Source organism: Ornithorhynchus anatinus, chromosome 3, assembly GCF_004115215.2.
Source record: "Ornithorhynchus anatinus isolate Pmale09 chromosome 3, mOrnAna1.pri.v4, whole genome shotgun sequence".
In the NCBI taxonomy this organism is placed as follows: Eukaryota; Metazoa; Chordata; class Mammalia; order Monotremata; family Ornithorhynchidae; genus Ornithorhynchus; species Ornithorhynchus anatinus.
This window is the reverse complement of record NC_041730.1, coordinates 9,806,297-9,821,002: the sequence shown is the minus strand read 5'-3', so window position 1 is coordinate 9,821,002 and position 14,706 is coordinate 9,806,297. Positions and strand designations below refer to the sequence as shown.

The 14,706-nt window shown below is 39.5% G+C and overlaps 1 protein-coding gene across 1 annotated transcript in view; it reads right to left on the bottom strand.

Annotated features, from left to right (window-relative positions):
- SOX6 (SRY-box transcription factor 6) overlaps positions 1-12,299 on the bottom strand; it is a 386,921-nt gene extending 374,622 nt beyond the window's left edge. The window contains 1 exon segment of the mRNA XM_039911374.1: positions 12,257-12,299. The gene's annotated coding sequence lies outside the window, so the exon portion shown is untranslated.
- Between the last annotated feature and the right edge of the window lie 2,407 nt (positions 12,300-14,706).

Below are 14,706 nucleotides of genomic sequence, written 5' to 3'. Positions count from 1 at the left end.
TTTTTTGGGTTTGGTTTTTTCCTTCATAAAACAGGAGAACGGAGGCAGGAATGCATCAGGAAACTGTAGCTTTTAAAAGCAATTTGTAAACCAATGTTTTATAAGGTAAGGAAAGTCAAGTTGTCAACAACAGTTATAGAACAGATTGGTGTTTTTTTTCCCAGAGAGGGAGGAATTCACCTTTAAGATATAGAGTACTAATAATGACAATACCACAATCCTCTTCAGTTTTATAGCAAATATGCTGTAGTGAGAGAGAAGGATGAAAGAGAAAATGAAAAAAAAAATGATGAAGCATGGTATAGTGGAGAGAGCATGGGCCTGGAAGTCAGAAGGATGTGGGTTCTAATCCCAGATCTGCCAATTGCTTGCTGTGTGACCTGGGGCAAGTCAGTTAACTTTCTGTGCCTCATTTCCCTCAACTGTAAAATGTGAATACCTGTTCTCCATCGTACTTAGGCTGTTAGCCCTATGCAGGAGGGGGACTCTGTCCAACATAATTAATTTATACCTACCCAAATGCTTAGAATAGTGTTTGACACAAAGTAAGCACTTAAATGTCATAAAAGGTAATTTTAGTCTATTTCCTTGTTTAAATCTCAGCAGTCCAGTATGCAAGAAAGGAACACTATAAATGTGAATATTTTCCCGAACCAAAAACTGCAGCTTAGAACCAGCTGGTTCTTTTTACTGTTACAAGAACTGAAACTAAACAAACACTCAAAAATCAATTGTATTTATTAAATACTTTGTGCAAAGCACTGTACTAAGTGCTTGGGAGAGTATGCTATAACAATACTAAGGGAGAAAATTATACTATTCCTAACAGAAGGGAGCAGCATATTTTCTTAGCAAAGACAAACAAAAATCATACAATATTCAAAAAAAATGATTTTGAAGGTTCTGAACTAAAATTACTATATATTATTTTTATTGCCTGAATCTATTAAATCTTTGTGTATGCATATATATAATATAGTTATATTCTTTACATTTGGAACATGAACATGTAAATATTCACTTACACTTCCCATTTTATTGTCCTATATCATGAATTTTCACTCATAATTCAATATATCTGATATGCAAGTGGGATTAATACCTCACAGATATCTCTAAGCCTTCTTGATTATTTACCTAGGAAACATGAATGGGCAAGAAGAAATTGAAATTCTTTTTTTGTTCCATAAAACATTTCATGTAGAGTTCACTGGTAGCTGATATAAAGCAAGTCTTTCATTTCATCCACAGAAAATTTTTATTATTCAGAAACTTGTCCAAAAGCGGATTTCCAACTGCCCAAATCTACAAAAATAACGAGTTACTAAAAGGAAGCAAAAAAAATCAAAAGTAAAACTTAATCTGTCCTTACTGCTTAGGAGTTTCCCAGGGAGATAGAACACAAACACCTCTGTAGTAAGGAAAACAAAGATCAGCATGGAATTGTTTTTTTCTTAGAAAAATAAACTACATAAAACTATCCATAAGTGACTTATCAGAAACCTAAGTAGCAAAATCCCTTACAAATAGCAAGCTTGAGAGCATCTGTAAGCCCCAGGCAAGTAAGTGGTGAATTGCTATCCTTACCTTAAAGGAAGAAAAATAAAGACTCAAAGAGTCAGTCAGTACCTGGCACTGCTAAGAGGAAGAAGTAGGGACTGAACACCAGTAAATTTGGACTTCCTACCCCCTTCCTACCTAATCATCCAGGACTCTTCTCTATAAGCATATTCTTTACATATATGGTGAGGCTGATATAGCAGAGTTTTTAATTCTTTATCTGGATGAAAGACATAACCGCACAATACAGAGAAAATAAAGTCTTATAACCCTTCAACATCCAAAAATCTGCTGTGCGTTGCTCAACAGGATGCTATTTTTAAAATGTTTAAATAATTTTCTCTGCTGGTTTTCTAAAGTTAGTACCTGTTTCTCTACTGGAAAGCCTGTTTGGCATTTATAAGTCTGTGTGCCTTACTCCGTGCTACATATATTTTGGATAAACGAGAATACGCTACTAGCTTCATTTTGTTTCTGGTTAAAACACTGCAATTCTTCTGCACCAGCACAAGGGTGCAGTGCTTTATGCCCATTCTGTTTGAGGCTCCTTACTCGAAATTTCATCACTGCATTTCAGTTTTGCAAACAGTTAATTCTGGAAACTGACCCCCCTGCTAGTGACCCTAATTTTTTTTTTTATGGGGAAGTTAAAAAATGGCTAGAATAACTAAAAGCATTCTAATCAAAGCTGAGCGATCAATTTTACTCTCTTAATTCTCATTACATTACATTAGTTAAAACAACAAACCAGTCTTGGAGAATTACAGTAAACCATTTGTCCCAGTTAATTGCCACGTAAGAGAATGAAGTGAGAAGTTACCCATTTCAGGTTCGCCTTGATATCCCGGCCAACTCCGCGATCACCAGGAGATCATCCACAGAAATAAAAATCATTAAAGCTCTCTGTACTTTTGGATTAGCACCGAAGCTTCAGACGAGACATACTCATGAGAGGACTGGCCTCCAATGTTTCATTGAATCTTTCAACTCCTGGAACTTGCTGTCTTCTTTATCCCTTGGTGGCCTCAGTACCTTAACTGGATGGTTCTTATTACTATCATTATTTCTAATTTCATATCATCCTTTTCTCACTCCCAACCGCACCCTTCTCTGAAGGAAACATATTGGTTTTATCTCTTTTTTTCACACCACAGACATCCACACCCCCCACAAAGTGGAAAAAATAGCAAATGGACTGGCCAAAATTATTTCCATTGCAAAACCAAATCAACCAAGTGTGTTACCTTCCTTGAGACCATAGTATACGCAATGCATTGTATCCCGCTCTTTGGGAGGGCTGTATTGGTAGGTGATTTGTGCGGCTCTTGGTACAAAGATTAGTCAGCAAAGAATGTCATTTAACATATGCGGTTCCAAACGACTGGAGAAGGCTGGAGCTTGGGAAACTGAATCCTAGGTGAACTTTGACACTACATTTGATCCTTGCTCAAAAATTCCAATATGCAACATTGCCTTGCATTACATTTTACTTGTACATTTCTCTGCATAGGCATATGAAATTTAAATATAATTAGAAGAATTCAGGTTCAAGATCTGAGTAAGCTTTTATCATATTTTCCCCCTAAGGCCAGAAGTTAAGGAAAACACCACAGTATTTTACTAGCCGCCAGCTGCTCCTTTCATTGATGATCAGAAAGGCAGAGTTTGGAGAAAAATGGGGTGAAAATTTAAAGAGTCCACTGAGGTCAAATTGTCTGACACTTGTTGAAGAAAAACTCTTGCTCTACTTAGCAATGCATCTTAAGCATTCCCTTATCCCCCTACCCTTCCCCATGAAGTGTAACTATTGTGCTGATAATCAATATAATAGCATTTTGCTAATTACTATTCTGTTGACTCCTGCAGCAAATCCAAGGATCAGAACCTGCTTTAATATAGGAAATCTATGAAAGAATGCACTAAATTCCCAGATTTGAATAATGTCAAACAAAGGAGGCTTGTTTCCCCACTTGTAAAAGTGGCTCTCTTCCTAAAGAGGACTTTTTAATATATTCAAAAAAAGTCCTCTCCTGGCAGCCTTTATTTATTCTTCTTCTTACTAATAATAAGAAGAATAATAAAGGAATATTGATGGCATGTGTTAAGCGCTTACTATGTGTCAAGCACTGTTCTAAGTGCTGGGGTAGGTACAAGGCAATCAGATTGGACACAAATACCTGACTCACATGAGATTCACAGTCTTAATCCCCATTTTACAGATGAGGGAACTGAGGCACAGAGAAGTGAAGTGACTTGCCCAAAGTCATAGAGCAGACAAGTGGCAGGGTGGGGATTAGAACCCAGGTTTCTTCTGACTCCCTGGCCTGGGCTCTATCCACTAGGCCATACTGATACATAGGCCAAGTCCCCGCCTTCAATTTGGTAATCAGGCACCACAGGCAGTTATCATGGGGTCACCAGTACCTGCTTCAGACAGCCAATACTGACTCTGGAAGCTGTAATATTATGATAATTTTAAATTGAATTCAATTGACAAAAGCGGAGTTGGAGGAGGGGCGAGAACAAGATATATTATTACAGCATGATGAAACCATTCTACAAAGAAAAATAAAGTCCACCCCCCAAAAAACTATAGGCATCTTCATAAGACAGATGATACAAAAACCACACACTTAGTCCTATCTTTTCATGCAATAATTTGCCCCCACCTAAATTTTGGTGTCAGGGTGGGTCAGAGGGAATAAAAATCAGTAATATACGCTAAAGATGAACTATAAGATCCAACCCATTAAAATGAAAACTGAAAATGTATAGTCATAAAGTGAAATGCACTATTGACATACAAAAGAAAAAATACTCTAGGCACATTTCACTATTACCATGAAATCACTGACCTTCAAGTCACTTGATCTGCTATTCTACCACACTGCTAGAAAGCATATGACAACAGAAAAACAGATTAAAAGTCAGAAATGGACTACTGGCCGAGATCTCCATTCTGATCTGAAATCTGCAACTCTTTGTCATATTCTGCACATGAAATAACTACCCAAAATTAGTAGACTCTGAGGCTCTTGAGAGCATAAAGCGATTCTTCTTATGTTCTTTCCCAAGCACTTAGTACAGCAGAATAGGTGTTCAAAAAATGCTACTGATCGAAAAACCTAAGAGAATCTCCCAGCAAATCAGACTATGTAATATTACCATCTCTCCAAGTAGCTTGCCTCTTCCCTCAAGTACAATATTATTTTCTTTCTCCATTATCCAAGAATTCAGTTGTCTGGAAAATATTCAAGAAGTAAAAAGCCACTGGCAAATATACAGCAGTTTGAATACCCCCCATTATAATAGCCAGGATTTACAAAATACTTCCATCCACATTCACTCCAACCAATAAAATAAAAAGAAAAGGGCAAACAATAGAACTAACCACAAGAAATGACTTATGCCTTTTCCAATGATATGCACGTGTGATGGATATGCAGTCTGAATGATGAGTTTGACAGTGTATCTTAGAGTGTCAACTTCTGTAGTACCTTCTGTGTTGCCTAGGGCAGGGAATTTGTCTACCAACTCTGTTGTACTGTACTCCCCCAGGTGCTTAATACAATGTTCTGTATATAATAAGCACTCGATAAATAAGATAGACTGATCGGTTGTCTATGCATTTTGGGCAGTACTTTTTAAGCATTTTTATTTTCACCCCATCCCCACAGCACTTAACAATAATAACAATAATGGTATTTGTTAAGTGCTTCCTATGTGCCAGGCATAGTTCTAAGCACGGGGGTGGATACAAGCAAATTGAATTGGACACAGTCCCTATCCCACGAGGGCTAACAGTCTCAATCCACATTTAACAGATGAGGGAACTGAGGCACAGGGAAGTGAAGTGATTTGCCCAAGGTCACAGCAGTCAAATGGCACAGCTCGGATTAGAACCCATGACCTTCTAATTCCCAGGACCGTACTCTATCCATTAGGCTATGCTGCTTCTGTACTTATCCATCTATCCACTTATCCACGTATGTACTTACCCACCTAAAATATATTTTAATGTCTGTCTCCCTCTCAGTTCTGTAAGGTCCTTGCAGACAGGGATCGTTCTACCTACTCCACTGTATTCTACTCCCCCAAGTGCTTAGTAAAGTACTGTGCACACATTAACCTCTCAATAAATACTATTAATTGATTACAGGAGCCATGTTCTAAGCATGTTCTTACCATGATAGAGCACTGGAGGCACTTGACTGACAACAAAAACAACAAACATGAGTTTGTTCCCACGTTGAGTATGTATTTTTTACTTATTCATTCAATTGTATTTACTGAGCACTTACTTTTTGCAGAATACTGTGCTAAGTTCTTGGGAGAGTACAATATAACAATAAACAGACACAATCCCTGCCCGTAGGCCAATGGGAAAAATTCTAGGCTCTATTTAATTGGTTCAACGCCATCACAAACTGTTTGACTGTATGGTGAGGGAATCTGAGGAAGATTTTGCTTCAGGGATGAGAATCTCTCCCTTGGGAAGCGAGCAAACTTTCCCCACAGCACCTGGATGCTATTCAGATAACTGATGATGCCCTAATGGTACCCTGATGGGGTCGAACAACTAACTCACTGTTCCACTGCGGTGATTTCACTCTGCTTCTCTGTCATCCCACTCACCCACTCCCTGGTTCCTGCCAACCAACACTCCACTGCTTTTCAGCGGGTTATGTTTGAGTATATCACTTCCTGACTCAAACCACCATAGGGTGTGGTCTATGAGATGATGACAGTGGACTCCCTCCATTCCATCCTTGTGGTAGGGAGGGGAGGGCACTAAACCTTGACTGCAATTTGGTTTCCAGTTTGGGGTGGTTCTTCTTGAAATTAACAAAAGATGCTGTGTTACTATGCATTCATCTCAGTACAGCAGTGTCATTAGCAACATTCCTTGAAGCTAGCACTTTAAAAAACATTTCCCGAACATTTCTAGGGCAGGGAAGGGACCTAATTTCTTCCCTTTCTGATTATTTTGGTGCATATTTTACTCCTTTTTAAATTGAATACACTCAAGCTTGGGGAATGCAAATTCCTCAAAGGCCCAGGCAAGAACACATTATCATGCTGCTTAAGGAAAAAGGGGTCTAATAGATAAGAATCCCTGGATTTGACTCATTTTCAGTTCTTCTTAATTAATTAATTCTATGGAAATCCCAAGCAACTGCTATATAATTTGTGACTCAATCGGGTCCAAAGGAAGGAAATATGTAAAGCAATATTTAATTAAACCATTGCATTTCCTCTCCACCCCCACATTCCTCTCCTTGGAGCAGACTGTGATTTCACAGCAGAGAGACACTTGTGGTGGTTTGTTTCACATTGCCTTGGGTAGGCAGACTGTGTATTGGGACTACTGGTTCTGTCTGGTTCTGGTCTCCAGGGGGAGGCTTTAAAACATAGATATCAGGCCCGGATCATTTCATGAGAGCTGCCTATAGAATCCTTCTATATGCCATGAAAGATTTATCTGTTATGCATAGGGGCTTTTTCAAAGATGGTGGAAGATATGTATTTTTTAACCCTGTGGGTAAACTGGATATTTTTCCTTCTTTACTTAAATGATGAGTTTCCTAATCTAATAATAATAATAATCATAGTTAAGAGCTTACCATGTGCCAATACCTGTACTATGCCAACACCTGTTCTATGCTCTTAGTTAGATTCAAGACAATTAGGTTGGACACAGTCCCTGCCCCACAAGGGGCACACAGTCTTGAGGAGAGGAAGAACAGGTATTTCATCCCCTTTTTCAGATGAGGAAACAGACACAGAGAAGTTAAGTGACTTGTCCAAGGGCCCAAAGCAGACAAATGGCAGGAACAGTATTAGAACCCAGGCCCTCTGACCCTCCCCAGGCATGCGCTCTTCACCTAAATCCAGCTGCTCCTTTCATATAGTGTTGTAAAAGAACACTGAAGAAAAGCATCAGTATCTTGTCCTTATGCAGAAATGAATTAATACCATCATCACAGGTACTCTCCTCACCACTTATAGTAATTAGTAGAAATAGTATGGACTACAAAAATGCTAAGTCTCCTCTTACAGTAGGCAGAAATGGGGGTGGGGAAAAGAAGAAGAAAGAAGGAATGAGGGGAAAGGAAACTGGTGAGAGGAAGATGGACAAATGAAATGAAGGAGTGAATAAGGAGGATGAGAAGGGGTTTAGAGGGCAGGGAAGAACACATAAAAAAGGTAAGAACTCCATTTCTGGACTTCCCAGTTCACCACTCTGCTTTCCCTTTTCTCTTCTTTCTTCCTTTTCTCCCCTTCCCTCTAAATCAAAGGCTTTCTATCTTCAAATCAACTGCTTATAACTGCCCTACATCTACTTAGCCAATGCAGTGTCAAGGAAACAACTGCAAGTGTCCTGCTATGAAACCACAATCTGCAGATAACTTCATGGTATTACATTGGGGAGAATAGGAGAGAAAATGAGTTAGGTTGTGGCATTATAGATAAAATATGTGTAGACGAGTTCAAAGTCAGTCCACATAGGAGGAGTAAGGAAAGGCCAAGAGTAGAAGAAAATTGAAAATAACATTTGAAAATAACAAATAGCAATGGAAATGAGGGATTGCAGCAAATGCAGCTTGGAAAAGACAGTCAAATAGACTTTCATCCTCATCTGTACGTTCCTTGAGGGCAGGGATCATGCCTACCAACTGTACTGAATTACACTCTCCCAAATGCTTAGTATGGAGCTCTGCACAAAGTAAATGCTCAATAACTATCATTGATACATGACTGCTTGATCACTGATAAGAACGGAAAGCATAGCTGATACCTTTCAAGAATAGTTCCCAGTTATCCTAAGGTCCAATCAGGGGCCTAATGCAAGAAAAGGTACTGAGCAAAGACCACTGCCTCCAGAGTGAATATCCGCTCCCAACTTAGATTAAGTGAATATCTTAAGTGAATACTGAATGCTTACTGTATGCAGAGTACTGTACTGAGCACTTGGGAGAGTTTACAGATGAGGAATCTAAGCTACAGAGAAGTTAAGTGACTTGCCCATGGTCATACAGCAGGTTAGCAGCACAGCTCGGACTCAAACCCGGGTCCTCTGGTTCCCAGACCGTCACTCTGCCACTTTGCATGCCGCTTCAAGCTCTAACACTGCAGAAGGGCCCAAATCGTTCTGATATCTCTTACCCTGATTTCTCCCCTCTTTCACCTGTCAACACATCCCACCCTGTCTCTGACAGACACTTCTTGTTTTCCCTCTGATGATATTCTGAAGGGGCTGGTGCAGTTTCAAGCTCTCTCTTAATCGAGAGGAGCTGGTAACTCGAGATTCTAACTAGTCAAGAGTTTTGGAATTGCGGTCGGTAAATATTTTTTCTTTCAGAAAGTAAATCACAGACTGCAGGTTAAAGGTCTTCCTTCTAAATTTCCATAGTCCCGGAGGAAAATTCATATCCAGCAACCTGCATTGACTCAATTCTTTATTTTAGCCAGGCAAATAATAGTTGGCTATCGCTTCATCCATTTTCATCATCGGGGCACTAGCTGGAAGTTGCTACCTGTGAACCTCACCAAAGGTAAGAACTTGTACTTTCTCTGAACCACTCCACTTGCCCGTCTGAAACAGGCCAGATCCAGCTTGTGCCTGAACCAGATGACTGAAGTAATTTCTTGATTCCCAAAACCCTCCTACAGCAATCCTGGCTTGGCTAATGTCAGTACAACGTTGCTAAACCCAAACAACCTGTCATCTAACGGTAAAGCTTGCTTTGACACAATAGGTAAACTCTCTGGTGGAAGGGCTTGTGTTGCAGTTCCCTGGTAGATGCTGCCTCCAGATGACTTTGGACCATGCCATGTCAGCTGGTTTGATAGAAGGCTTTAAATAAGAACTACATGTTTTCAGCTTGGATGTTTTGGGTTTCCGTTTTACACCTTTTATTTTAGCACACTGCTTTTATTTGAGTTACAGTTCATTTACACTGGTTTATGGCATTTCTTTTTTTTTTCCTTTTTAAACACACACCTGTTTCTCCTTAGTTCTGGTTTCTAAAGAAATGAACCTAGTATTTGGCCCATTAAACTTCAGCCAATAAGCCAAAACTTGTAATAGGTGTTAAATAGCTACGAATGTGCATTCTGTTAACTCTACTCATTTAACCTCTACAGGAAGCACCCAATACTGATTGGTCTTGTTTCTTGGCCTAGCTTTCTTTAGGTCGTAAGAAAACTTGAGGCTAAAAATAGACTTGGAAGCCCATGAAGTAAAACCCATCTGTCTAACTCATACCAGTCCTCGTAAATTGTCATATTAGAACTTCCAGTAAATTAGACCTAACTTCTTTGTGCAAAGAGCAATATTAGCAACTTCTGCTGAGCCAGATAAGACAGCCCACAAATTAATCACTTTGCCCACAGAGATAATTTTATTAAATTCTTAGTTTGTCAGCCTTTTAAAAATAATCGATCTGGCCTTTCATTGTAAACTCTGTTTAGAGTGTTCGAGATAATACTTTCTCAGTATCTTCTGTCATTTTGAAAACTTCAGGTGTCCATCATTTGAACTGTTTATTCATTTGTGTTTTAATCCTTGGAAAAAATTCAGGCCTTCTCAGAGCACGCTACCCTTTATGTTCCGTGTGGTTTCTGAGAACATCTCTAGATAATAGTTCCACATTAAAACACTTAATTGTGACTTCAGTGATTTGAGAGAATTAGAAACAGTTCTCAAGCAATGCATTGTATGCCTCTTCAGTTTTACAGGGTCTAGCACAACATTTTCATATTCAGTCGCAGTCATCTGTTCACCTGCTGATTAAGTTCACAATTTTTTTCAAGGGAAGGTGAGTTCAGTTCAGCCCTCCCCTTGGGAATCCTCTATTAAGAAGAGCTAGTGAGATAGGGAGATTATGCTGTAAACAAAGGGCTGGAAGAAGAATTCCATCAAAATGTTTTCAGATTGAGAAGTGAGAAAATACTAATAGCCATAAGCACCACTGACTTGACAAGTTGAATAGCACTCCTCCAAGCAATGTGTCCAGTTCAGCCCAGAAAGCCTCTTTTTATCTAATTTATCCTTATCCCCTTTTTCCTTTCTGCACTCCACTTTTCTACTCAATTATCTCTCTCCTTAAATAACAGTGGAACACGCCGGGCTGAAGCAACGAAATTCAATTCTAATCCTAACCCTGTCATCCCATCAGATTGACTGCTGTGGGTTCAGGCAAAGTCTGTGCAAACCCCTGCGCCTCAGTTTCCCTATTTGTAAATTGCTTGGTCAGCTGCAGAGATGGACAGCCTAGTAAAAATAGCTAAAAGCAATTTGTAAATATGAAGGAGACAGATCTTTAGCTGTGCCTTCCTCTCTCTCCTCCCCTGGTTTAGGCTTGCATGAACTCCCTGGGGTCTTCTAAATCCACTGTACCCCAAGCACTGTGAACAGCATTCTACATACAACAGGTGCTCAGTAAATAATATTGATTGACTGATTCAGAAAAGAGACTTTGAGCTGGCAGTGTTTAGGAACTTCTCATCTTTTTAATTTTGGCTTTATGTTACCTAGTAAGTGCCAGGAACTGTGAGGCTCTTTTTTCCCCACATTTCACTTGGGTTTTCTTTTTTTTTTTTTAAAAAAAAAAAGCATTTCAATTTTCATAGCTTTACATTTCCTATAGTTTGATGTTGCTCCTGAGCTCAAATCTGACACTATTAAAAACATTACATTTATAGGTCCAAGTTTTGTTCTGGAATATATAATTTATATAATCCCACATATAATTTAGCTTCTGGATGTTAAAAAGTACTTTCTTCTACATTAATCACTGAAATAAAATATATATCCAAATGTCATATGGCTAGCTATTGCAGTATTTTAGCAAAACACTGATATTCCACATTTAAAGTGTATAATTCCATTATGAAGCAGTTAATAAATGAAGGAACTTCCCCCTAAATTCAGCACTGCTACACTGAAATGATTCAAATAATGCAGAAAGTTATTTTTATGGTGTCTAGTAATTCATGCAAATTCAATTTTACAGAACCGGATATTGACACCAGGATGTCTTCCACAACAGGAAAAGAAGAATTTGATGAAAAATATATAAAACATATTTTCACTTTTTTAAATAAACATCATGGCTTCTTTTTCCTTTTCTTTATTCAAATTGTATGAATACAGAAAAAAGCCTGTCTTTAATAATTGCTTAAACTTAAAAAAATGCTGTGAGGTCCAGGAAATAACAACAAAACCAATGACAGTCCTACACCTCACATAAATCTGCATAAAGCCTCCATAAATAAGTTATTAAATTCAAAATTGCATATATAATCTGTAACACTGGGAACTTTTTCAACTAAGAAAAAATGGGATATGGTCTAACTTGCAGCTGTTCTTTGTATTTCAATCACATTAGGATTTGATTTGTTTTTTGTAATCATGATCAATGTCCACTGTCTAAATCTTAATCACAAATCTAATCATGAATTTTATAAATATTTCACAATTAAATATACGGCATCCACTAATGTAAACAATGAATGGTAACACGTACTAATAGTGTTAGGTAAGGCTTTCGGTTGTAAGCATAATCTGGAGCTTTGAGGATTTGCAAAAGCAGTTAGTCATTTGCTTTTGGAGTTAGTTCTTACAGAACTGACATTCCATTCCCAGAAAAAGTAGAAATTCCACACAAATTCCCCATTATTTTTTGCTTACCTGGTACCGCCATTCCACCCGAACAATATTATCAGCTCTTCCGATACTAATTCTAGCTAAGTGGAAGAATATTTCTTCTCTTGCTGAGTTAATAATCAACTTTCTAGATAGTTCATTGGTAATGCTCTTCTGGTTAACCCTTAGTATTACTGAATTCCACCAAACAACGAATGCCTCTCCCATTTAGTGGAAAACAATAAAACAGACATAATTGGAATATTCATTCATTCACTAAGCACTTGGGAAAGTACAATATAACAATAAACAGACACATTTCCTGCCCACAATGAGCTTACAGTCTAAGATAGAATAGAATCTAAATTAAGAAAGTTATGTTACCCCATCTGAAAGCTAAATAGTAGCCTATGTTTACAAATGAATAATCTGCATTACATTTTCAGGAAAAACATAAGGTCACAGTGGGATCTGTACCAGGTTTATCACAGGAGGGGTGAGAGTCTCAACCCTGAGCTGTGGAAACGCATCCTCAGCCTCTCTTGAGGGAGGTAGGAAGGGGTGGGGAGGTAACTGTAACTGTAACTGTAACCCTCTTGGCTACTGGATTGGGTCCTGGGCCTCAACTTTGAACAGCAGTACGCAGCTGCCAATCGCTTTCCCAGGCCAACACCATTTCAGAGGTTTTTCCCCCTCTCTGTAATAAGTTGAAATGGCCAAATCAACACTATTTATTGAGCTCTTCCTAAATATTGAGTGCTGTACTCAGCATTTGAAGGGGTATAATAGAATTAGCAGACCTGAGGCCCACTTCAAGGAATTTACAAACTAGAGGGAGCGATGGACATTAAAATTAATTCCAAGGAGGAGAAAGCCAAGGAACGTAAAGGTACGTATGAAAATGCTACAGGTTGTCAGTGCTTAGGTGGCACAGAAGTGATCATGAAATGGGTGATATTCGGTGGGGAGATAGAGATTAATCAGGGAAGGCCTCCTGGAGGAGATGTAATTTCAAGAGGGCTTTGAAGATGGGGAGAATGGTGGTCCTCTAGATGTGAAGGGGGAGACTGTTCCATGCTAGAGGGAGGGTCTGACAAGAGGTCGCTGTCAGGAGAGATGAGAATGAGGAAACAGAAGGCAGGCTCTCAGACTCCACTATGTGATCTGGTTGGGATAGGAACAGGAAAAGAGGAAATGGAGGCCAAGGTACAAGGCTCTCTACAATAGACAAGGAATCCAGAAATATTCCAGGACACCAAATACAGAGTGTCAAAGTCTGGAGCCACCCATAGGAGGCTGGATGAGAGACAAGATTGTGTAAGACTCTGGGACAGCCTGGAGGGCTAAGGGCTGGCTAAAAATGAAGGACAGCCTTTGGCTCTTGGTTAATGTGAAAAGACTTTAGGATTTAGATGGTAGAATCACAAAATTTGGGGAAGTGGGGGTGGGAGCGAGGCTATGTCCCCATACCCGCTTGAGGTTCTTCAGGACATGTTTGGGTGCCAAAAACCTAAAGGAAAAAGTCAACTGACATGCGCATGTACCTCAGCCAATGGGAGGAGCCACACGGGAGGGAGTAGAGTGCCTACACCCACATATATCTCTCTCCCTAAGGACTAACGACAAGGATGGAGGGCAGGCCCCAGTTCCTCACAAGCTACACGGCTCTGAGCCCAGAGATGTGCAAGCTTTTGTCCTGAGTGTTCAGAGTGGGCCAGATGGCCATAGCAGTTGGAGGCCACTTTGTGGTCGCAATGGGAACACTACTCGCCATAAGGACCAGCACCACTGTAAACAGAAACTAGACAGAAGCGTCGGTACTAGTCCAGGGTGAACCAGCCCATCCTGAGGCCGGAAACTCCACTGGGAAAAATCGATGAAAGTCACGGAAGTGAGAGTGAGGGATGGAAGCAGCAAAAGGGAGGAATGGTGGAAGACACAAATAAGTGCTTTCTCACATCTTGCTACTTCTCACTTCTTCCCTTCTCTCTTTTGGCCATATCCTCTCCATTTTTCTTCCTTACCTCTCTCCTTTCCCACAATCCTCTTCCTCCCTCTTTGGGCCCTCACCCATCTTTTCTAACCCCATCTTTCCCCTTTTCTTTCTCCCTTCAGCTCTTCCATCTCTGCTTCTCTTTCTCTCATTCCCCTTTCCCCTCTTCCTCTATTCCCCTTTCAATATTCTCCCCCTTCCTCTTCCACCATCACCATTTTTCTCTGGTCAATAAAAATAATTATCATTATTATTGTCATTATGGTATTTAAGTCCTATGTGCCAAGTAGTCAGTCTGTCAATCATATGTATTGAGCGCTTACTGTGCACAGATCACTGTACAATATAACAACAGACACAATACTGGCTCACAGTGAGCTTACAGTCCATATAGTAGTAAGCACGGGGATAACTACAAGATAATTAGGCTGTACATAGTCTCTGTCCCACAAAGGACTTACAATCTAAGTAGGAGGGAAAACAGGGAATTAAATCCCCTTTT